This window comes from Aulostomus chinensis, chromosome 2, assembly GCF_037954235.1.
Source record: "Aulostomus chinensis isolate RoL2024-O1b breed Wild chromosome 2, RoL_Achi_v1.0, whole genome shotgun sequence".
Lineage (NCBI taxonomy): Eukaryota > Metazoa > Chordata > Actinopteri > Syngnathiformes > Aulostomidae > Aulostomus > Aulostomus chinensis.
In genome coordinates this window covers 3,749,791-3,775,712 of record NC_141321.1, presented here as the reverse complement: position 1 = coordinate 3,775,712, position 25,922 = coordinate 3,749,791, and positions in this window count along the sequence as shown.

Here is a 25,922-nt window from a genome sequence, read left to right as displayed (position 1 = left end):
TACCGGGTAACCTGTCACCTGTGTGTATATTGGCGCATTCTGTGTTTAAAAGGGCTATTGTTAGCTATCCTCTACAAGCTGAAGAAAAGCAGTGTGGTAAACAGATGGTAGATTCACAGGGAGTTTGTTTAGGTGTCAAAATAGCTTGTATGAATTGCATGAGTGCAAGTGTGCAGGTCTCTTGCTGTAGTGTGTATAAGTGACAGGTGTTGTTAGGAGTGAGCAGAATGAAAATATCCAATTTATTAGTGTTTTGCTGCAAATCTATCTGAGGCTTCAGAGTGAATTGGGATTCAGTTGAGGGTGTGGAAAACTGTTTGGGGTGGTTTTGTTTGCAGATCTGCCTCTTAGGCTCTTTGTGTACCTCTTTTTTTAATTCTGAATCCAACTGCCTTGATGGCTATCTATCTTGGTTGGCAGGTAAATGCTGTCACCTGGCATTCCAGCTATACATCAGCCACTGATTAGATATGTTAGGTGAAAACCATGGACAGTCAAGGGTGACAGTATTTACCAGATGAGTTCAAATGAGCCGGTATACTGAAAGGATCTGCCATTAATCACCTCCAGTAATCAAACTAACAATCAGATCATTGTATTGATGAAATTGTGCTCTGGGTGGGTGTCTATCTAACCAGGTGGTGTGCTGGGTAACACCTGTCCTTTATGAAGTTGTATGACATGATCTCCTCATCCTTTCTGTGAAGGCCTGGGGCTCCCCGTGTTCTGGGGGTTTCTGGGTGCCCTGGTGGCTTGGTCCTGACCTGCCTACTATCCTGGACTGGGGCCGTGTTGTTCTGGTCCCCCACATCAGATACAGTCAGCTACCCACCGTATCCAAGACAAACATCATACACACACATACACACACACACATGCGGCGCACAACTGATCCATAATCACACACTCAGACATTTATTTTAAAATTATATGAAACCAAATGGTAAATTTGCACTGGAAATTCTGCAACCAATGTTTTTCTTTTTTTTTCTGTTGTTATTGTTGTTACGTTTTTTTGTTTTTTTTGGGGGGGGGGGTTGCTATTGCTATTGTGCCCCCCCCCCCAGTCAGCTGATCGCTCCCATCAAACTGATCCCGCTGAGTTGTAAATCTCCTCACCTGAAACGTGGTGTCGTTCAGAAGACAGGTGCTGGTGGTTCTTAAGAGTCCCGAGGAACTAAACCTAGCACTAAAATTCAAAGTGGACGACTTTGATTATACCGTGCACGTTTCGTCCGGAATCATCTCATTCTTGCGTGCCCAGAGAGGGACGCCGCGGCCGGTTGTTCGGCAGCAGCCGCCGCCAGTAATACGGCAACCGGCGGAGCCGAGAAGGCCGTTGCCGGCGACGCCGAGCCGATACACTCGCAATGTCTCCAGGGACTTGGCAAAATCTATCAGGAATCTAGAGAGAGAACTGGTGGAGTTGCAGGAGTTAGTAGACTCCACTGGAGAAACAAGACATATTGATGTCTTCAAAACAAAAAAGCCTGTGTTGGCTGACCTACTGGGTGTGCCCACCAGGGGAGCTGTGGTGCGCAGTAGGTTCCAGCATGTGGCCATGATGGATGCTCCCTCTCACTTTTTTTTTTGGACTCGAGAGGAAGAATGGGCAGAGGAGACTGATCCACTGTCTGCGCTCCGGTGATGGGCAGATGCTCCGTGAATTGGCAGGGATCCGTCAGCATGCAGCAAGCTTCTACCAGGAGTTGTTTGACTGCGGTTACAAAGAGGAACCAGACAAGTTGCTCTCCTTTCTCAGTGGTGTGCCAAAGGTGTCAACAGATGCCAACCAGCGTTTGGAGGCTGAAGTCTCTCGAGAGGAACTGTTGGAGGCGCTGCAGAAGCAGAAGCCTGGGAAAGCCCCAGGTATAGATGGCCTGCCAGCTGACTTTTATAAAGCCTTCTGGCCCGTAATTGAGGAGGACCTACTGGATGTTCTCAGGGACAGCCTGCTGAGGGGACAGTTGCCCCTTGAGTTGCAGGAGAGCTGTAATCACTCTACCGCCAAAAAAGGGGGATCTGCAGAACCTGAAAAACTGGCGACCAGTGGCCCTTCGCTGCACTGACTACAAACTCCTCTCCAAGGTCTTAGCCAATAGGCTGAGAAAAGTGATGGAGCAGGTGATCCATGTGGACCAGACCTGCTGTGTACCAGGCAGGCTAATCACAGACAACGTTCACTCAATTTGTGATGTTTTGAACCTCTCCAGTTTATTGGGTGCTAAACTTGGTCTTGTTTCTTTAGACCAAGAAAAAGCATTTGATAGGGTGGAACATGGTTATCTCTGGCAAACGCTGGAAGCTTTTGGGTTCGGCCCAGGTCTTATTGCTAAGATTCAAGCCTTGTATGGAGACATTGAGAGTGTTGTTAAAATTAATGGTGGTTTGAGCGCTCCTTTAACGTGAAGAGGGGTGTCAGGCAGGGCTGCCCTCTCTCAGGGATGCTGTATTCCCTAGCAATTGAGCCACTCCTCCACAAACTAAGAATGGGCCTTTCTGGTTTTAATGTTCCCAACAGTAGCTCAGTTTTTAAATTGTCTGCTTATGCAGATGATCTGATTATTGCTGTTCAAAATCAGAATGATGTTAACTTTTTGACCAGTAGTGTTCAGAGTTTTGGTGAAATCTCTTCAGCCAAAGTGAACTGGGGAAAAAGTGAAGGTCTGCGGGTGGGAGATGAGCTGCAGGAGGTCAAACTACCTGGGGGGCTCACTTGGAGGGAAGGAGGGATCAAGTACCTGGGTGTTTACTTGGGTGATCAAGATACCGTAGCGAAGAATTGGGACAATGTTTTAGAGAAGGTGGAGGGCAGACTTAAAAAGTGGAAGTGTTTTTTTCCAAAAATGTCTTTTAGAGGTCGTGTTTTAATAATCAATAATCTGGCTGCTTCCATGTTGTGGCATCGGCTCTCCTGTGTGGACCCCCCAGTGACTCTGCTGGCCAAAATCCAAGCACTAATTGCAGACTGTTTCTGGGACCGTCTCCACTGGATCCCACAGAGTGTCCTCTTCCTCCCTAAAGAGGAGGGGGGGGGGCAGGGTCTCGTACACCTGGCTAGCAGGGGAGCAGCTTTTCGACTGCAGTTCATCCAAAGGTTACTGACTGGACCCTCAGACCTGGTGTGGAGGCCGCTGGCTCGGGCTGTCCTGGCTCAGTGTTGGGGATTGGGAATGCAGGAATCACTGTTCTTAATGGACCTTGGAAAAAAGAACCTGAAGACTTTTCCAGATTTTTATCAGAGTCTTTTTAAAATATGGAAACTTTTAAAAAAAGAGAGGACTAAGACTTGTAGTTCATTGTTCTGGTTTCTGAAAGAACCCATTGTTTTTGGAACTCACTTCGATGTGAGTCGGATTTCAGGCCCCTCTGTTGCAGAAAAGTTCTGAAGGCTCACATCGCCACTCTAGGACAGGTGATGGAGCTGTGTGGCCCACAACTGGAGGATGCCTCTGCTCTGTCTGCTGCTGTGGGGGTCACTTCAGTGAGGCTCATCCAGAACATGTTAAAGATCTGGAGGAACCAGTTCTCCACTGAGGAACTTGAGCGTTTTATCTCCCAGTCACACAATCTTTTAAACCAGAATGACTCTGGACCTTTTCCTGAGGAGAGTCTGTCTCTGGAGCTCAAAGAGAGTTCTGGCTGGTTTTAGAACAGGGTGTGTCAGATGTCACACACCTCTCTGTTGCTACAGGAAAAGTGTGTATAAACTGTTGGTGAAAGTTACAATCAAGGAGAAGTTAAAAGGTCGGGCTGACACACCATGGAGAGTATATCTGGGTTTAAATCCAGGAGTGGAGCCTTCATGGGGGACACTCTACAAACCGCCAGTAACCAAGAGAGTCGGGGACCTACAGTGGAGAGTCCTGCATGGGGCAGTGGCTGTCAATGCCTTTGTGTCCATCTTAAATCCCACTGTGGATGATAAGTGTCCTTTTTGCCCTCTTAGAGAAACGGTCGTTCATTGTTTTCTAGAATGCAACAGGCTGCAGGTTCTTTTTATCTTTCTAAAGAAGCTATTCTGTATGTTTGATGTGGTTTTTACCAAACACGTGTTCATCCTAGGTGTCAGATAGAATCAAAAAAAGAAAGCACAGTGTGACCTCCTTAACTTCCTCCTAGGGCAGGCTAAAATGGCGGTGTACCTGAGCAGGAGGAAGAAGTTAGAAGGGTCTTGGGACTGTGATGTGAGACTGATTTTACTCAGAGTGATGAAGAGTAGGCGGAGTCTTGACTTCAACTATTTTAGTCTGATGGAGGATTTGGGATCTTTTGAGAGGGTCTGGTGTGTGGCAAATGGTCTGTGTGCTGTGAAGGAAGATCAACTGTTTTTAGGAAGTGTACTTGGTTAAAAATCTAAAAAGATGGGGTGAGAGAAAACGAGGTGAATGTGTTTTTTTGAAAATCACGTGTGTATGTGTGTGTGTATATGTATTGTTCTTTTTTATTGTAGTGTAAGTAAAAGATTTGACTGAGTTGAATTAAAAAGACTTTTTTTTCTCTCTCTCTCTCTCTCTCTCTCTCTCTCTCTCTCTATATATATATATATATATATATATATATATGTATAGGGCTGCATGGTGGTGCAGTGGTCAGCACTGTGGCCTCACAGCAAAAAGGTTCCGGGTTCGAGTCCCGGCTTGGGCACGGGATCTTTCTGTGTGGAGTCTCCATGTTTTCCCTGTTCCTGCGTGGGTTCTCTCTGGTACTCCAGCTTCCTCCACAGTCCAAAGACATCAATTTGGGGACGAGGCTGATTGATTCTCTAAATTGACCGTAGGTGTGACTGTGAGTGTGAATGGTTGTTCGTCTCTGTATGTTGGCCCTGTGATGGACTGGCGACCTGTCCAGGGTGAACCCCGCCTCTCGCCCGTACATGCTGAGATAGACTCCAGCCCCCCTGCGACCCTTACTAGTAAGGAATAAGCGAAAGATGACGATGGACGATATATATATATATATATATATATATATATATATATATATATACACATATATATATATACACACACACACACACACAGGAAAGAGAGTCCAAAGACTTGTCTGGACAGCAGACTGAAAGAATATATGTCCGAGCCAAAGAAACAATGGATGCCATCATTGAAGCTGAACAGAGCCAACAGCGACAGGAGACAGCAACCTCTGAGAGTTTCCTGCGGGCACAGAAAGAAGCTGAGGAGCGGCCATTCAAGGCCTTCCAGGAGCAAAATAGAGAAAATAATTGAATGTTCATGGAGCTTATTGGAACTGTTATGAATGCAATGTCAAGCCAAACATCAAACCCACCTCAGCCTGACTGGATGTCACTACAACCTCAGACAGCATACTCCATGCTCCACCTGTCCACCCAATCAGCTATGTTCTCTCAGCCTTTCTTACCTTACCTTTCCCCACTATTCATGCCCACTCCACCAGCTATACCAACTCCTTCTGCCATTCCCACAACTCCAAGCAGTTCACCTCAATCTCGGTCCACTCCATCACCCAGGTCAACTCCATCTGTGAACCAAGAGCTTGAATGCCAACAGCCCATACCTCTGACTCTAATCCTTGAGGAAGAAAATGCTGGTCCAAGTATTTCCTTTAGTGAGTGACTGAGCAAGAGGTCAAATGCAGCACACCGCAGTTTGCACCCTGTGTTTGGCTTAAGGTGGTGCAGTAGTCAGTCAATAGTCACTGTCGCCTCACAGCAAGAAGGTTCCAGGTTCGAGCTCCGGCTCAGGGATGGGATCTTTCTGTGTGGAGTGTGCATGTTCTCCCCGTGCCTGCATGGGTTCTCTCCAGGTACTCAAGCTTCCTTCCACCATCCAAAGACATGCAAATGGAGACGAGGCTGATTGATCCTCTATATTGACCGTAAGTATGAATGGGAGTGTGAATGGTTGTTTGTCTATTTGTGTTGGCCCTGCGATGGACTGGCGACTGGGTGTAACCTGCCTCTGATGGAAAAGCCGCTGAGATAGGCTCCAGCCCCAACACGACTCTGAACAGGATAAGCGGAAGAAAAATGAATGGATGGATGGCTAAGTTGAAAAGCTGGTGCTAGAAAATGTTGACAATGCTTTATTTTTGGGTACAGATGTAAGCACATAAGTTTAATTTATCTGCCTTTTTTTGCTACCTTGAAGCAATGAAGCTTGAATTGAATGTCAAAGGTACTCCTTTAAAGCTTTGCCATTTTCTTTAAATGGATGAGGATTGCAGTTGTTTTGCACTATGTCAAAAAGAAGCCTTTTATTTTTAGTCCTTGTTAAATGTTCAATATGTATTATGCTTCATCAGTTTTGATTTTATATTGTTGCAATTTTTTGTACACTGCACCACAGACTAAATATTTTTGCACTTTAAAGCTGGTGCTAGAAAAAGTTTGAAATATTTTCTTTTCAGGTACAGATGACAGCAACTATGTTTAATTGTTCTGCTTTATTTTGTTACCTCAAAGCATTGAAGCTTAAATTGCACTTCAAAGCACTCCCTTAAAGCTCTCCATTTTTTTAAATGGTAGAATGGTACATGGGTTTTGATTTTATACTGTAGCAATTGTTTGTACTCTGTACCACAGACTTCATATTTTTGCACAGAAAAAATGAACATTTATGTATCAAAAACATTGTGCATAGTATGTTGAAAATTGACAGACTGATAACTCCGAAACATACTTTCTTTAATGTTGTAAAATCAGTCATAACATGAAAAAAGAGCCCAGTGAAAACTCATCCTAGCCTGAATGAGCTGATGATTGAACTGTATTTGTTCTGGTGTAATTCCTCTTCCCTCAGGAAAGGGCTTCATGAGCCATGGGAGGAGAGGGTAAGCAGAATCCCCCAGGAGGACGAGAGGCACATCCACTCCCTCAAATGTCTCTGTCCATCCAGGCAACAGAGTTCTACAGTTTCATTCAGCAGACGCTTTTGTCCAAAGCGACGAGAGACCAGAGTTCCAGCTTTGTGGTACAGAGAGGAATTAGCAAAGACTCTTGCATCGTGGACTTTACCTGAGTAGCCTATGTTTATGTCCCAGAACATCATGCGATGATCCACCACACCTTGCAGCAGCACAAAGAAGAAGCCTTTACAATTGAAGTAGTCGGCAGGAGTGTCACTCGGAGCCTGGATGCCAATATGTGTGCCATCAATTGCTCCTGCAACTTGTGGGAAGTTCCATTTTTCCTGGAAGGCTTGCATGGTGGCTCTCAGCTCAGCTGTAGGTGGAGGTTTAATGTAGTTCTGCTTCATTGTATAGTTAATGGTTGTGAGTACCTCTTGGGTGATCATCCAGGCTGTGGACTTTCCTACCCCGAACAGATGAGAGATGGACTTGAATTCAAGGTTGGTGGCTAGCCTCCACGAACTAATGGCAACCCCCAGCTCAACAGGGACAGGCTGACAGTAGTGGGTGTTGCTCCTGGTGACACTTGGCCACAGAAGGTCACATAAGTGCATGAAGTTCCCCTGTCTTACCATGTCCATGTCTCACTCACATCCTGCCACCACTGACGGGTTCTTGGATGAACCTACAGGCTCCTGTGGCAGGGGAGAAAGGCACAGTTTTTAGGTGAAATATTAAAAAGAATAGATTAAATATTAAAAACAATAAAATGTGAATACTCAGCATCTGGTTAAGCATCTCGGCCCGCTTGATCAGCTTTAGCTTTACAGCAAAATATTATTTAACATGGTCTTCATTTACTGTCACTATTTTGTTATTGATATGTGTTGGCTAATATTTATTCCGGATGAAAGGAGAGCAGCTTAATTCTTTTTTGTGTTTGGAGCCTAGAGTATAGGGGCCTATTCATTCATTCAAGGAGATGCATGGATTCAGTAAACGAGCTGCTTTTATGATGAGCCAAGATGTGATTTGAACATGTATGTGATGGTGAGCTTTTTATTGTCCACTTACCTCATTGGTTGCGCTTGTATGGCAAAGGAAAAAACATGGAGGGAGGCTCTCATTGTTGCCTGTTGTCCTCTGTGATTCCAGAGCATCTTCTGCCACATGTGTATCAATACATTGTTCAATTGCCGCAGTCTTCCCAGCCGTTCGTATGCGTGGTCCGTTAAAGTCTGCTGATATGCATTCCAGATCAGCACCAACATGAGAAGACGATGCTCCATGATGTACAGTAAATATTGAGAGGGATTTGTCGTCTACCCACCTTAACTGTGTAAGCAATCACCGAACGGCTTTGCTGCCATGTGAGAATTTTTGGACCGTTGGAGTTTGGCCTTTGTGAACACAAAACGGACCAGTTGAGAAATTGCAACAATGTGTCATCCTCACTTTAGTTCGAATCAGAAAACGGACCTTTTAGTGTGAACATGACCTTAAAGTTGACTGCAGTCCTGCACATCACCAGGGTGGGTATGTGTAATATGGCACGGTGGCTGTGTCAATGATTACTTCATATGCTGTTGCTTTACCCTGATAAGCAGACTCATCTATGGAGCCCAGGAATAAGCTGTCAGTTTCCTCAGTCACTTCCTGGACTTTTCTGGTCCTGCATTTGACAGCAAAATGGCCAATTTTGTGGCATTTGTTACACTCTTTATCCTTTGCTGGACACTGGTCTTATGGGCGCGTGCCATATTTTTTTCTCGCAGTATGTTCACCTGTGGCCCCTGAGTTATTTTTTTCCACTTCCGTCTGTAAGGTTTTGTCTTCACTTCATCTGCATGCTTTTCTGTGCCCATCTCACTGTTCTGGAGCTTTATTAACTCTGAATGCTTGGCCATATCTGCACCTTTCTTTAATGTGAAATCACTGGTCATCTGCAGTTTGTGTGAAAGATCTCTGTCTTTCACACAAAGTCCTCCAACTGGTTTCAGAGCTATTTATCAAAAAGACCCCAAAGAGGGCAATTAGGTCATGTGCAGTCACAAACAAGGGTTTTTTCTGGGCCCTGTGCCACTAACAATCTAAATCAATAACAATACTAAATGGTTGAGGAATAACCGGGCCCATCTCTATGCAGATGGCATTATTTACTGCTTTGCTGTCTTTGCATCTCAGGCCAATTGTGAATTTACTATGCTCTTTAAATCCTCTGTAAGATTAGTACTTAATGCTAATAAAACTAGATTTATGCTATTCATTAAGGAAAGAAATGTTTTTTTTGAATATATGTTATTTTACACAGACATATACACAAACACACTTTGACACACAAACATATTCAAAATAATAATAGTAAAATTAAAAAAAAAACAAAACAGAAACATAATCAGACAGCACGCTTCCAGTACTTTCCAGCCCCAGCCCTCCCCTTTACGCTTGTAAATGATTTCAGGCACCAAGCTCATTAAATCTCAACAAACCAACTTCCTACACAGCCTCAGAGGACAACAATAGCAACAACAACAACAACAACAACAAAAAACGAAACCAAAAACATGTGCATCATAATGACAGTACATCATTTTCTAATGGAGCCCAAATCTCCACATAACCGTGGTCATTATTTTCTAATCTAAAGGCCATTTTCTCTAAATTTATTGTCCCCATGGCTTCAGTGACCCATTCCTTCTCTGAGGGAGCCGTGGAACAAATCCAGTTGTTCATGAAATTTTTTTTAGTAATCATGCACAACGAGAGGAAGACCCCTTTTTCTTTAGGTGAAACTTTGTGAAAATTATGGAAATCCCCTAATATACATGACTCTGGTGTCAGTGGAATGCTTTTGTTGATATGGTTCATGGCCTGTTTTGTTATGCCAACCAAATTTCTTTTATTGTATGGCAGTCCCAGAATAAGTGGAGCAAGGTTCCATCAGTGCTGCCACATTTTGGACATCTACTGTCCTCTTGTAAGCCCATTGTAAATAGTTTTGAGGGTGTGTAATATAATTTGTTGAGTATTTTGAACTGTCTCAAGTTTGTTTTTTATACATCGGAAGGATTGCCTTGCATTTTTCCACATACCATTCCAGGACAGCTCTTCCTCTCATTTATGCAGATCTCTGGCCCATTTTTTTGTACAAACATCAAATTGATCACCAGTACTATCATTTAAAGTTGAATACCATAATTTAAGTAGGTTTTTGTTGAACAGATCATGACTGTATAGTACATTTTCAAAATTATGTTTGCAGTTACTCAGCTTATTTATCAACATACATATTTCAATAGAATGCTGTAGAGTGATATAGTTCAAGTCCTTGCTCTCTAGGATATTATAATCAATGATTAATTACATTTTTTTAAACGATTGTGGTTATCATTAGAAAGTAAATGGCAAAGCTTTGTTACTCCATTATCCTTCCATATTTTCCAATTGATAACCTTTTTTATTCACTGTTATATTTGGGTTCTGCCATATTGGCTGGTTTATTGAGGCATCTGTGTCGATTTTCAAAACCTTTTTACGTGACGTCAAAATGTTGAATGATACTTCAATGGGAGTCCCAGCCAGGACCTTAGGCAATGGTTCCATGTCGTATAGACATCTTGAATTCATGGTTTTCCAGCCTTTAGTCACACCAGGGTCAATAAACATATGTACTTGCTGACAACCAAATGATAGATAATAATGGAAAAACTTGGGGAGCTGCAAACCACCTTTTGTATATGGATTAGATGGATTGCGGTGGGGGGAGGTGGAACCAATAGCAGATGAGGAATGAGGGGAGTTCACAAAAAGGTGTTTATTTTCAGACTTTAAGACGTAAGGGGGAAACCGGTGACTGGAGGCTTGAGACGATTGACTGAAGGCTTGAGGCAGGGAACTTGAGGCTTGAGGCTACGGCTCGGGACTGGGGGCTGGAGGCTTGATGCTTGAGGCTCAGGACTGGGGACTGGGGGCTGAAGGCTTGATGCTTGAGGCTCAGGACTGGGGACTGGGGGCTCGTGACTAGACTAGAGACACAACTCTTGACGTAGACATCAGCTTCGACAGTGACCCGACCCGGACAAGGGGAAACACAGAGGTTAAATACAAAACGGAAACGAGGCACAGGTGGTGTAATCACAGGGAGGAGCACAGGACGACAGGACACTGACAACATAACAGGAAACACGAGACAGGGATTGTGACATTAGACATCCTCAAATATGAACATCGTGCCTTCTTACCATGCCAAATAAAAGCTGCGATTGCTTTGTGTAGGTCATCAAACCAGGCTTTTTGTATTACACTGGGCAACATTCTCAAGATGTAATTGACGGGAAAGAACCCTTAGGGAAAGAAATGTTGATTTTGAAGGCCCACATGAGGCTGAAATTGAAAAGTTACAGAGTATGAAAACCTATGCATATGGCCTGATGAAAAGCTTACATTTAGATATTTTGCAGATAATCTTGTCAGTAGATAGTCACAAACTTTACAATATTTAGGAAGTTAAGAGGGTTGTTGAAGCAGTTTTCTTTCTATCCTGTATTATGGAGATGTAATCTGCTAATCCTTCTGTCTTTACACACTTGGGCTACTATTGGTATACCACTCAGCCCTGAGATTCATCACAGGACACAGTTATGGTTTTCTCACCACTGTCTCCTGTACCATAATGTTGGATTGTACTCTTTTGTGGAAAGACACAATTTATATTGGCATTTGTTCATGTACAAAGATGATATTAGTGCGATTTATAATCCAGTGCACTTTATGTATTAATTCTGGTTGTGTTTACTGCCCTCAAAGCGATGTTATGTGGTACACGGTGCTCAAAAATCTGTCAAAATGTTTTAGTACAACTTTGGTAAGCTACGAAGTCGGCTCCAAACACCTGAGAGACACCCATCAGGCACCTTCATATTTGACAGAGCTCATAGTCCCTTACTACCCAGCCAGAACCCTTCACTCCCAGGATGCAGGGTTACTTGTAGTCCCTAGATTTTCTAAAAGTAGAATGGGAGCCAGAGCCTTCAGCTATCAGGCTCCCCTCCTGTGGAACCGTCTCCCAGTTTCGGTCCAGGACCCAGACCCCCTCTCTAGGTTTAAGAGCAGACTTTAGACCTTCCTTTTTGATCAGGCTTATAGTTGGGCTGCTTAGGCTGGTGCTTAAATATGCCACTATAATCTTAGACTGCCAGGGGATCTCCCATGGTGCACTGGGCTTCTCTCTCCTCCTCTCTGTCCTCCTATATGTGTGTCATACATAAATCATACATGTTATTAACTCGTTTGCTTTTCCGGAGCCTTCAGGCTCCCCTCATCCCAGATCCCGGGTGCTTCTGGAGGAGGCTCCAGACCTGAAGAGGCTCAAGCTGCCACCCGTAGCTCCAGCTGCTCACGTCCCCATCTGTCCATCAGTCTCTTCCTTTCTCTCTCTCTTTATCTCTGTACCTCTCTTTCCTTCTGCATATCTGTCTTCCTCCATTACCTGTCTTTGTCTCTGCCCCCCTCTCCTGCTCTCTTTCCCCCCCAACCGGTCAAAGCAGAAGGCCGTCCCCATTGATCCTGGGTCTGCTCGACGAAGGAAGGATGTGTTTGCTGATGGAGAATTGTTGGTGTAAATTCATTGAAGGAGTCTGGTGTTAGACCTGCTCTACCTGTAAAGTGTCAGGAGATCATTTTTGTTGTGATTTGATGCTATATAAGTTCAGCTGACTTGGTCATACTAGAGATTTCAGATAAAAGCTGAACAAATCTAACAATCCTTTTTTTAAGCTTTAGAGGGCAATAACCTGTGAGTGTTACACAGGGATATTTATCAAGGCTTGTTTAAAAAAAACTATCTGGATCAGGAAAATGAGAGACAAAATGCTGGATGCAGCAACAAAGTCTTAAATGATGAGAGAAAAAAAAGTAAATTGCAGATGGCTCAGGCAATGGTGGCAGAAGGTACAGTAGGTGGACCGTGGGTCCAGTTGGACACAAAAAAACATAGGATCTCTGCGTGACAGCAAGGCACACACTGGAGGAACAAAGAACAAAAGCACATTTGCTACCAACAGGCAAAAAACACACCACAGCTGTTGGTGCCAAAGTTGTCCAAAAAATGCCAGAATGGTTACAGAGCTCAGGCACTACCAAACGAAACAGAATTATCTGGCAGAGTAGTAGAGTGAGGACCGGACTCTTATGATGAGGTAGATGAGCTGATGATTGAACCCAGGCGTGCCTTAGCTGCCACTTCAGGAAGGAGAGTAGCCACACCCTCTGCCACACACACACACACACATCGCTGGAAAAGAAGAGCACCAAAGGGAGGGGGGAAGAGGAGAGACCACAACAGCTCAACAGAAAAACAAAACAAAACAACAACACAATATTTCCAGTTAGAATAAATACCAAATACAAATCTTTTATAGGATAGTATATCCCCCCATCAAAAAAACAAATTCAACACCAACACCCTTCTAGTTTGCAAAGCAAATATTCACAGAAGCAAATAGTCACAAATTGTGGAGAAGCTTCAATCAGCTCCTCGCTACCAGTTTTATCAAGCCAAGTCTCAATAAGAAGAAACAATCAAGTCTGTGAGATTTTATAAAATCATTAATGATATGAGCTTAGTTGGCAAGAGGTCTGACACTGAGAAGTGCAACATGTAAAGACCTCACACAAAACTTGCCAGATATGCCTGAATCTGGCCTGCAGCAGCTTTAGTTTTTCAGACTGTGTTTAGAGTTTGGGCATGGAGTTGCAGGTCCCTCACTGCAGGATGTAAAAGTGGGAGAGACAAAGATCTAGATTGGGTCTTGTAGTACTTCAACAGTGGTGAAAATCTTTTTTTTCCCCCTCCCTGTCAGTGTTTCTTCATGTAAATGCAGAAAAAAATGGAAAGAAAAAAACCAACTAACACTCATGAAATTCATCTGTTTCAGTCTCTGAGTGCACTGTGCTCTTTAGTGTAAAATGCGGGTTGCACTGCCAGAAGACTTTGGCCTACCTGTGCTGGGGGATGTCCTGGGAATCCATTGAACATTTGGGTGATTGAGACCAACGTGGAATCATGATAGACAATAGAACAGAGACAGTCCCAAATCCACCACTACATTACTGGCCAACCAAATGGATGAAAACTAAGACAGCGAAGCATCCAAAGATTACCACCTTCATGTTGAAAAACCTCACCTGGCCATACAAACAACCGAATACTGACAGGAATGATTTCCAAATGGCAAAGAGACACAGGAGTAGCCACTGGCAGCAGTTTTATAAGCTCAAACATGCAAATAGAGCGAAGGGGAGACAAGGAAAAGGTGAAATTTGTTTTTGCTGTTCTGTAAGTGATACGATTTTCCCATTGCTACAGTTTGTCGATAGCCACTGGTATCACATTCCATTTGACAGGTCTTTTTTGGGTCATTGGCAGAAGTAAATCTCTAATAGCACTTTTACAAATGCACCGTTTTTGCGTACTTGCCATAGGCTTATTAAGCTGCTTTTGTTGGAAGCGTGCTTATTTTCGATAAATATGGTTGTTCAGGGATGACTGAGTTTTTTCCCCTTCAAAGGGTATATTATGTTTATTATTCATCAAGCACCTCAGAGACAATGATCAGTGAAACGTGTAACTCACCTGTTCTGAAGAGATCAAAATCCTGAAAATGAGTGAAAATGTGGTTATGGTGAGCAGGACTGAAGCTGCTAAAAATATTTAACAGAAAACAATGTAAATAACATCGCAGACAAGCAGCATGATAGCTAAAACAATCAGGACAACAAGTTTGCGACATTTTCTACTGTCCAGTCACCAAAAATACGTCCTTTACATGACTTGACATGAGGCTCTGTTCACACTAGCTTGAACATGCTTGCATCATGACCAGAACCCATATTTCTAAAACTTTTATTTTTAACACCAACAATTCTCCAAATGACACTGAAACTTGTTTGGAAGAGTTCCTATGAAAACACATTGATGCACATTCATTGTGCAGCCCTAGCTTGTGCCAATTTTATGTCCAACGAAAATACATTTTAGATATTCATAGTCATAGTCTATCCCTGTTTGTAATGTGGATGCACTGCAGTGTCACACAACCACTGCAGGTGAATCATTCTCCTTCATATTCAGGTTTGGGGAGGGATAATCGAAAGAGCCAAGAAGTGAGCTCTGAGGACAGGAGAAGCACCTGAGCCATCCACTGGGAACTTATTTGGATCTGGACACTTTTGATTGGATCACTCAGAAACATGTTAGTGGCAGGTCTAAACAGAGCCTGTGCATATATTACACATACTCTGAGTCATAACCATCAAAATTATTCTATTGTCGGATGTTACTCAGGCTAATGCTAATGTCCTTCTGACATTGTATTTATGAAATATTCTTACTTATTCAATATTAACTGAAGTATTTGGATATATAATGAAAATCGTCTAAATTTGAAATTGCACAAATTTTTTAAAAGCATTAAAACTGGTGAAAACTATCTGACACTGAAAATAACACCATGTTGAAAATAAGCAGCCCGCTGAGATGAGAAGTCATCACTGACAGCATTTTTTGCCAAAAGACTGTCCATAAATGGTGTAAAAAGTCAGCACCTGATAACCTGTGAATAACAAAAGTTGGACATTCATGAATTCAAACTTTCACTGTGGAAATATCAGTACTCCAGGGATGACTTGTTATCATTAGGATGTGACACTGGTTGAGTACTAGCTAACGTTGCTCTTATTTTAACAACAGGGAAGGTTGGAAAGAAGCAGTTTGTCCTGTAGAGGTGCTCTTATTAGAACTCTTTCGCCAAGCCAGGGGTGACTGACAGCTGCGTGGGTGAACAGGGCCAAGTTTCAATTAGCTTCTCCCTCAGGAAGATAGAGGCTGCTCAGTGAGGAAACCTGCCAAGACCACTTTCATCGCTCTGACAACCAAAAACAACTGAACTCTATTGTTTCACTGACAAATTAAAGACGTAGTTGCTGGTGTGCTTTCAGCCCCAAACAATGCCCCCAAAGGTCTTGTTGCCTCCACTTCATTCTGATCTTGACTAAACCTGACATCCAAACCATAATCCTCAACAGACGTGCGAAGCACCATAGCATGACTTTACGATGCAAGATAAACAACTCAGCTGGCAAAAATGCTGACTGTGGGGAAAAAGATATTTCTAATTGTGTATTCTGTTACAGGAAGTGGAGCCTTCCATGTATCCAACAAGTGTTGGCATCATTCTTTCAGGTTTGGCATAGAGCTCCTTAAGAGATATCTATTTATCTGGACTTATTTAGGACAATTGGGACATGCATTAAAAAACAACAACCGTGCTTTGACTCCCCTGCTCAGAAGTTATGTTGCACACCACCCAGCTGGGAGGTAGGATCGGCTACTGAGCTGAGTTCAGACATGCTCATAACATGTTTGTTCACCCATGATGGTGGGTTTGAGAGTTTTTAAATGGACATCTTGCATAGTTATTGTGACGGTATGAAACCGGGGGTTGTAATGGGGGACCCAAAAGCTTAAAACAGAGGCAGGTTGAAGGTGCAATAGAAAGGGATTTATTAAACAAGGTGGAAACTGTAAGGCGACCGGTTGTGAGGAGGGCCGGCGTGGTGTGGGCTCGTGGAGGCACTGCGAAGAGAAAAAAAAAGGCAGAGAGCCGATGAACAAGTGGGCAACAACACCATAAATACTTTAATGGCCTAGGCCAGAATACTCCAAGAAGGAGATCAAGCTTGCTTGGCGTAATTTGTAAGAAGCTCCTTAGAGGGCCAACAAACCACAGAAGACGTGGAATCCACTGGCAAGGGTGAAGCCCCCACAAGCCGGTTTTGTAGGTAGGTGATGAAGTGATTTCTCTCAGGTGTGCAGCTACCGGAGCCACGCCCACTCCTCATGCAGCAGAGGGAGCAGGAAAGCAGGGAGTTTATGGGGGAGGAATCCCCACAGTTATGCTCCACAGCAGCCCACCTGTTTAATACTTGTGTCTGTAAAATGGTGGATACATTGATTTGACCATCACACAAACCCTAGAAAATGATTTTCACCATTAAAATTGAATCCATTTGGTCTGAAAACACCTGGAAAGAATGGATGAGCTGCATGATTAAATAATTTAATGAAATAACCAGAAGTAGTTGAGCGGGCAAATGTTGATTCTACAGTAAAATGACTCATTTTTATACAGCCTCTCTTCCTTGGTGGCACTCAAACCGCTTTAAAGTGGCAGTGACAGCGAAGAGAAAATCTTTCAACCTCCTGAGCAAAAGTGCTGCCTGGCGTGATGTGATAAATCTTTGTCATGGGTTCAGAAAAAAAATAACATGTCACAAGATGAAGACACAAGATGTATGTCTCTGTACGTCAACTGCTGATAGAGGCTATGCAGTATGCACCCTTGCAGCAGCACAGGAATGTTGGAACAGCCACAACGAACACCAGATTTACCTGTTGGCAATGAACTCAGTGTGTTTTGTGTGAACTCGTGGCGAGGACTTCAATGTAAGGAATGTTCATTTATATATATAAATTTTGCTATGGTTTTAATTCTGATAATTTGAATTAAGATCAACATACATTGCTTATGCTGTACTACCTTGAAAGTGGTCACTGATTTTTCCAGGCACTTCAGTGACCATTCAGGCTCATGGCCACTGCCTGAACCTGGGGTGTTGGAAAATTAAACACTCCAGCTGTGACAGTGTATCTTTGTGCCATCAGAGTTGCAATGACTTCCCACCAGCAGATGCACCAAGATTGGGACTAAAATCTGCTCTTAAGGAACTACAGAATATCAGACGGTCCTTGCTATGCTGGTATACATGCTAGTAGGAACTTCATAGAATGTACATCATATACTTGATGTCGCTCCTGGGTAATCCTGAACACAGGGACGCTTTAGGGGTTTGACTGATAGAGAAATGATCACTGTTTACTTGTGCCCTTAGACAAGCCCAGAGAGGTGTGACAACCATGTCTTGTCAATGTGTGCACAATCTCTTTTCCATCAAATTAAATTTCAAACTGAGGATAATTGAGTCTTTAAAAGAGCTGCGGCATTGTTTTCACTGTTTTTGTCTCTTAGGTGGGAGGTTGAGTGTGGCACAGTCTGGTGGTCTGTTGAGCATGATCAGGCCTTACCTCCTACCTACATCGCTCACTACTCTATTATGTGGGTGCTCCTTTGTTAACTATAAGGCAGGGTCAAATATCCTGCGAGCTCACATTATCGTCAGGTTTTACTGTCCAAAGAAGATAAATATTGCACATTAATCATGTGTGGATGTAATTTACTGTAATAACAGAAGAGATATTCATCTATCATTCATGATCGAATCTGGTAACTACAGAATAGCAAATAGCTGTTAAGACTCAGTTTCTCAGATTAATGTTATAATATCAGTCGAATATTATCTATGATTTACTTGTCATTTTCTTTTGGGTGAAAAATCTGGATTTTATGAGCAATACAAAGCAGGAAAAGTAGAAGTCCAAGGATGTGAAAGGAGTTTCTGGATGAACACTTTTTTGTGCTTTGTTTTCTTTCCCTCCCTCTACTACTCTTAGTCCACCATCATCATGCCGCATGGTTGGTAGAACCACCTGCAGGATGGATTACAAAGCACTCCCTCTCTTCCTACTGGACACAGGCTGTGTGTTTATTTTCTGCCTGTTGTGTGTGATGAATAGTGTGGGAGTGTGTGTCTATGCATTTGCACGGTAGTTTGGTATACATGCATGTGTAGGTGTAAAAGACTGAGAGAGCAGATGGAGGCAGATGGTGACTCCCACTGCTGCAGTAAAATGGTTCTCATTACTGCTCTGCCAGTTTAATCTGCAAGCAATAAAAATATTCTAAAAGAAGAGAAATAAAACTTGAGGACAGAGGAGGACATGTGGCATTGCTGATGGAACAGGTGGAGGGGTGAACAAGAAGCAAACTAACAATCCCAGAACACAATAATTAGATTTTCTGAATTCATTCAAAAGTTTCTTGCATCACTTCCCCCTGGAATTTTGAATTGACCTTTCATCTAAAATTATAATCAACCTCATTTGTTTCAGTAACAAGAGAATGCTCCGTGTTTTGTGTTGGGTCTTTTAAATTCTTGCCTATAGATGAAATGGAGCTCTGACAGTGTGTACCAGTGTTCCAGTCTCACAGTCAGACATTAGCCAGTACCCGATTGTTTAGAAAGGGCTGCAAATGCATTGAAAGGGTCACTCATGTTATCCAATTATCCATGTTATCCAACTGATTACCAAGTGCAGTCTTTCTCAATATTTCAATTACTATTTATTTCACACTTTTAACCCTTAGGAACCCAAGCTGATTTGGGGATAATTTTACATCCTTTGCTTTTGAGCTATTATCTTGGTCATTATAAGGTCAGTCTCTACATGCTATTTCTTGTTTTTCTCAGGACAGTCTATGCTATCCAGATATGCCATCAGTTCACTTGACACTACTTATATACTGTATACTGTATTCTATTAAAAAAAATGTTAAAAACATTTCTTTTCGTATTTCAAAATGTTTGGATTTTCTACATGGTTCTCATCATAGAAGGTTTCCAGCTTACATATCTTTGCATATTGAGTTGGGGGAATTTCCCTGGAATCTGACAATATAAGCACCATGATGGTGGAATGTTCTATGACTTCACAATTTGCAAAAACATGTGGCTGTGAACTATTTACAAGAACACACAACTATATACAATACTACATACATCAAAAGGGATTGTCAAGATTCCCTATGGTGTCCCTATAATTATTATATCAACATATTATAATGTAGCAAATATTATGTAGAAAATAGTAGCAACTTACATAAATCTTGGATCACTCTAAATTGACCATAGGTGTGACTGTGAGTGTGAATGGTTGTCCATATGTGTTGTCCCTGTAAGCTCCAGCACCCCCAAGACCCTTAACAGGATAAGAAGAAAATGGATGGATGGATGTATAAATCGATGGTGAGCGCCTGGTGGCTGGGCCTCAGCCCATGGGGCCTGGCAGGGCCCAGCCCGGAATGGTTACATGGATCTGTCCTCCCGTGGACCCACCACCCGTAGGAGGAACCGGAAGGGTCTGGTGCAATGTGGTTTGGGCAGCAGTCCAAGGCAGGGGCCTTGGCTGTCTGATCCCCAGGCATGGAAGCTGGCTTTTGGAACATGGAACGTCACGTCTCTGGCGGGGAAGGAGCCAGAGCTGGTGGAAGAGGTTGAGCGTCACTGGCTAGATACAGTCGGCCTCACCTCAACACATAGCTCCGGGTCCCAACCCAAGTCCTTGAGAGGGGTTGGATTCTCTCCTTTGCTGGAGTTGCTCCAGGTGAGAAGCGGAGGGCCGGGGTGGGCTTTTTGATAGCCCCCAGACTCTCTGCCTGTATGTTGGGGTTTACCCCGGCAGATGAAAGGGTTGCTTCCCTGCGCCTTTGGGTTGGGGAACAGGTCCTGACTGTGGTCTGCGGTTATGCGCTGAACAGCTGTTCAGCGTACCCACCCTTTTTGTAGTCCTTGGGAAAGGTGCTGGATGGTGCCCCAACAGGGGACTCCATTGTCCTACTGGGTGACTTCAATGCTCACGTGGGCAATGACAGCGTGACCTGGAAGGGTGTGATTGGGAGGAACGGCAGACCTGACCTGAACCCGAGTGGTGTACACTTATTCGACATCTGTGCACGTCCATAACTAACACCATGTTCGAACATAAGGATGCCCACCGATGCACGTGGCACCAGGACATCCTAGGTCGAAGGTCTATGATCGATGTTATAGTCGTATCGTCTGACCTTCAACCACATGTTCTGGACACTCGGGTTAAGAGAGGAGCTGAGCTGTCAACTGATCACCATCTGGTGGTGAGTTGGATCAGGTGGCAGGGGAAGATGCCGCACAGGCCTGGCAGGCCCAAATGAGTAGACAGGGTTTGCTGGGATCGCCTGGTGGAAGAACCTGTCAGAATGATCTTCAACTCCCAACTCCAGCAGAGCTTTGCCCACATCCCTGGGGCGGTGTGGGACATTGAGTCCGAATGGGCCATGTTCCGCTCTGCCATTGTCGAGGCGACTGTTGTGAGCTGTGGCCATAAGGCTGCTGGGGACGGTCGCGGTGGTAATCCCCAAACCCGCTGGTGGACACCAGAGGTTCGGGGAGTAGTCAGGCTGAAGAAGGAGGCTTCCAGGGCGTGGTTGGCCTGTGGGTCTCCAGAGGCAGCCAACCGGTACTGACAGGCCAAGCAGTGTGCAGCCATGGCGGACGCCAAGGCAAAAACTCGGGCGTGGGAGGAGTTCGGTGAGGCCATGGAAAATGACTATCGGTTGGCTCCGTAAAGGTTCTGGCAAACCGTCCATTGCCTTGGGGGGAAGGTGGCAACTTGCCCACACTGTTTACAGTGGGGACGGGAGGCTGTTGACGACAACTGGGGAGATAATAGGGTGGTGGAAGGAATACTTTGAGGAACTCCTCAATCCCACCAACACATATTCCATGGAGGAAACAGAGTTTTGGGAGTGCTGGGGGGGGGGGGGTGTCACCCAATCTCCAGGGCAGAAGTTGCTGAGGCAGTTCCGCGGTGGCAGAACTCCAGGGGTGGATGAGATCCGCCCCGGGTGTCTCAAGGCTCTGGATGTTGTGGGGCTGTCTTGGTTTACACGTCTCTGCAACATTACGTGGACAACAAGGGTGGTGCCTTTGGAGTGGCAGACCGGGGTGGTGGTTCCTATCTTTAAGAAAGGGGACCTGAGGATGTGTTCCAACGATCGGGGATCACACTCCTCATCCTCCCTGGAAAGGTCTATGCCAGGGTACTGGAGAGGAGGGTCAGGGCGACAGTCAAACCTCAGATTGAAGAGGAGCAGTGTGGGATCAGTGGATCAGCTCTTCACCCTCACTAGAGTGCTGGAGGGGGCATGGGAGTTTGTCTAAGCAGTCCACATATGTGTTTTGTGGATACATACATACATTATAGGTGGATCTCTCTCATTCACAATTGCAGACAGGATAGTCCCATTGTGGCTATATTCAGGGTAGGGTGCAGTCATCAATCCTATGTGTCCTGGTTGACAGTGTCACTTCTGTGAAGGAATCCCACAGTTAATGTGATAGCTAGGTTGGGATTAATAAACCATAGACCCCAAACCTTGTAAAAGGTACCGGTTGTTGAGTGCAGCATACATGTAAGAAACTCCATGGGCATACACTGCATGATAATTTTGTTCCAGTTTTTCTTTGTTGGAGGCTTCTTCTTAATCCAGGCCAACAGAATGTTTTTTCCTTGCAGCATGTGACGGACCCGAGCAGCCTCCCCAATTGTAGGGGATCAGGGCAAGCCAGATTCAGGCAATGAGGTCGAAACACAAGAGCCATTAAAGCTTCAAGTGCCAGAAAAAGACATAAAAAAAAAAAAACGCAAAGAGCTGCAGACAAACACGGCAGAATCATAGCCTCACACCTGGCGAGTAGTTTCCCTCTAAGGCAGCGAGCTGAAATGAAGCTCACTTAAATACCCCTCTGCAATATGGCTAATTAGAGCAAACCACTACTGCGGGGAACCACCTAAACCCGAATGGGTGGAGTTGTTTAGCCTCTTTCACCACCTTGCTAAACTTGTACTTTGCTTTTCAATCCGTCTTTGTCCCCACTCCTGAAGACCTCTTCCTTTGCCAACCTTAGCTGTCTGAATTTGGCTGTGAACCAGGGTTTGTCATTGTAAATAAACCTGGTGCGTGATGGGACAAAGCAGCCCTTACAGAAGCTGGATGTAAACACCGACCAGAATGAATGAGGCAAACTCAGGGTATGATAAAAAGATTAACAGTATATTATGGAAGATTCCAGGTCAGGAGAACAGTTCTGCTGGATCACTGTTTTCCCCAACAGCAGTTGTGGGTCCTCCAGTTTTTTGGGCAGTGAAAACACTTTAGAGAGAAATATTCCCAGTAATGGTGTGTATAATCCACGGCAGTGAATATGCACAAGCGCCCATTTCCCTCTCTTCCGTCATTTCACTGCATGAGCAAAGGTGAGCACAACTTTGGCCAGTATGTCCAGAATTTCTTATGTTGGGAGGAGAAAAATAGGAAAAAAAATCCTCTGGTGTTGTTACTGTGATGTTCATGAGCTCTTCTCTGGTGAAAGAGCTCCAGGTACCATCACACAAAACAGAGTTAAAACACAAAACAAAACAAAACAACATGTACTAACACACGAGGCAGTCGTCTGCGGCGCCATCTTTGACGAGCAAATAATTTGATGGAATACACTATGGTAGGGTCGGGGTTGGTTTGGGTTTGGACCTGTATACATCATGTCTGCTGCTTGTGATTGGCTTGTGCCTGCAACTAATCAAATAACTGTTCAGTTTTATGATATATTTATATTTGTTTGTCTACTTATTGAAAGGCTAGGAGAAGAACAGTATACATTTGCAGACATCATTTGATTTGGGGATATTTTAAAAGCAACTGCATCTAGTAAAATTTCATTACAAAAATGCACTTACAGCATGTGCATGATTAATTTTTTGTTGTTTTTTCAATTATTAGGGAGGATTGTAAAGTTTTCATGTACACACTTAAGTCCCTGTAAGCAGCAAGTATCGTGGGGCATTTAATTCTCAGATGTCATTTGCGTCACAGTGGCTGTGAATATGGAGATGTTGTTCAAAAGTGAATGTGTCACCACAGATGTCCCTATTCAAAACAGCTCTACATTGAGTCACTGTGTTGAGTACACTCTCCCCTGCCTTCATGCTCAACATCCCTGCAGGTTGACCTTTTCCTTTTTCAGTGGGAGATAATGCCAGCGGAGCCTAGGCCCCAACAATCACACAGTAATGGAGGTCGAGCAGATTGAGCCTCAGGTGTAGGGGGGATGGGTCATGGCAGGAGGGGGCAAGGGCCTCCTTTGCAGCCTGTGAAAGATTCAACAGATCCAAGGGAAAACTGATGGAAACAGAGGCACCGTGAGCACCATGCACCATGGACATGGATTTACCATAAACAGGAATCTGTAGATAAATTATTGCAGAGGTGTCATGGATTTCACCAAGCGATGAGTACCCAGATGAAACAAGAATCTGATTCCGTGGTTGTGATGAGGCGAGAAACTAAAGAATAACAGTGTCATTATCTGTGCTCGGGTGTTTATATATATATGTATATATGTATATATATATATATATATATATATGTTTATATATATATATATATATATATATCACACACACAAACACACTCTCAAAATCAATTTGCCTAACTGCCGATCAATGACATACATTGTAAAGTACAGACAAACCAGTGCAACAAAAACAGTGCAAAGAACAACAATCTCGCACGCACATGTAAGCCTGCATCGCACATGAATTGAACATGTGGGAGGGGATATGAGAGGCAGAGAGCAGGGCAGATTTGCACAGCACATACTGCATGTACAGGTACATGTCTATGTTGCTATGTGCTGTGTGTGGTTTGGTGTTCAAGATCTTTGAGCATGTTGTGCCTCTGAAGGTGAGGGAAGAGTGACGCCAAGATACTTGAACTCATCAACTATGTCCACTTCCTTTCTCATCTATGTCAGTTGCTTTGAGAACATGATTCCAGCTCATGTTGGGAAGCTGGACTGTTGAACCAACCTCTCACAATAAACAGGACTGGCTAGCAAGCTGTATTCAAAAGTTGGAGCAACAAGATTAAAGATGCTGATTGGGGAGATGTGAGTATCAAAACAAATGTGGCATGTGTCCTTCGCCACTTACCTTGACACAGTTTAAAACGGCATCAACATTTAATGACATTATGATCATTGTATCCTCCTTTTTCATCTTCCTCAAGATAATAAATAATTACATATTGATCTTTGACATGCCTACCCTGAATTCCCATGGCTGTGTCACGATCAAACTGTGGAGCCAATCATCTGTTCTCATTTTCCCCACCTGTCATTGTTGGATTCTGCTGATTTGGTCTTTATCTCTTGATTATTGTTACTGAACAATGAGAATTAGGAAAAGGTAATAAGGGCTATCAAAATGCAGCGACTGTATTTTTCTCAGAAACTAGTTTCAAGCTAAACCGTTGTTCCACCAGTGGTTAAGATTTAGGAAAAATAAATTATCTCTTCACTTTCCAATACAGCTTTTTGTTTCTGGTGTATTGAGCACCACATCCTCCGAAGTATATTGAAGAAAATGAAAAGATCCCTCTCACTGTTCGTGCAATGAAGGTAAATTATCACTGGGAGCTTGAGTGAGAACTGTTTGCATCTGTCTGTATACCAGAAACTCAAGGATAAGTTGATATGCATTCATGACATGGAGGACGATGTGTTGCTGCTGATGCCAGAGGCTGCTCAGCTACAATCTCACTGGTGTCCCAGCAGACTTGCTTGTGTACAAAATATTATCAGATTCATTTGCACACACACTGACTCAGTGGTACAAAATGTACCACACACGCAATCACGCAAACACACACACACACACACACACACACACACACACACACACACACACACACACACACACACACACACACACACACTCTTGTCAGTTTGTGGTATTGTGTTTGTGTGTGTATGTTTGCTTGTTTGTTTGATATATATCTATCTATCTATATATAGATATAGATAGATATAGATATATATCTATCTATATATATATATATATAGACAGATATAGATATATATCTATATATATCTATATATATATTGATAGATAGATAGATAGATATATAGATATATTGATGGATAGATAGATATAGAGAGCCTCACAGCAATAAGGTTGTGGGTTCGATCCCCGGCTGCAGCACGGGGTCTTTCTGGGTGAGTTTCCATGTTCTCTCTGGTACTCCAGCTTCCTCCACAGTCCAAAGACATCAATTGGGGACTAGGCTGATTGATACTCTAAATTGACCGTAGGTGTGACTGAGTGTGAACGGTTGTCTGTCTACATGTGTATGTCCTGCCATGGACTGGTGACCCGTCCAGGGCTTCTGGAATAGGCTCCACCCCCCGCGACCCTTAACAGAATAAGCAAATCTGAACATTTAATTCATTGAAAGTTCTGTGATTAATCCAATTTTCTG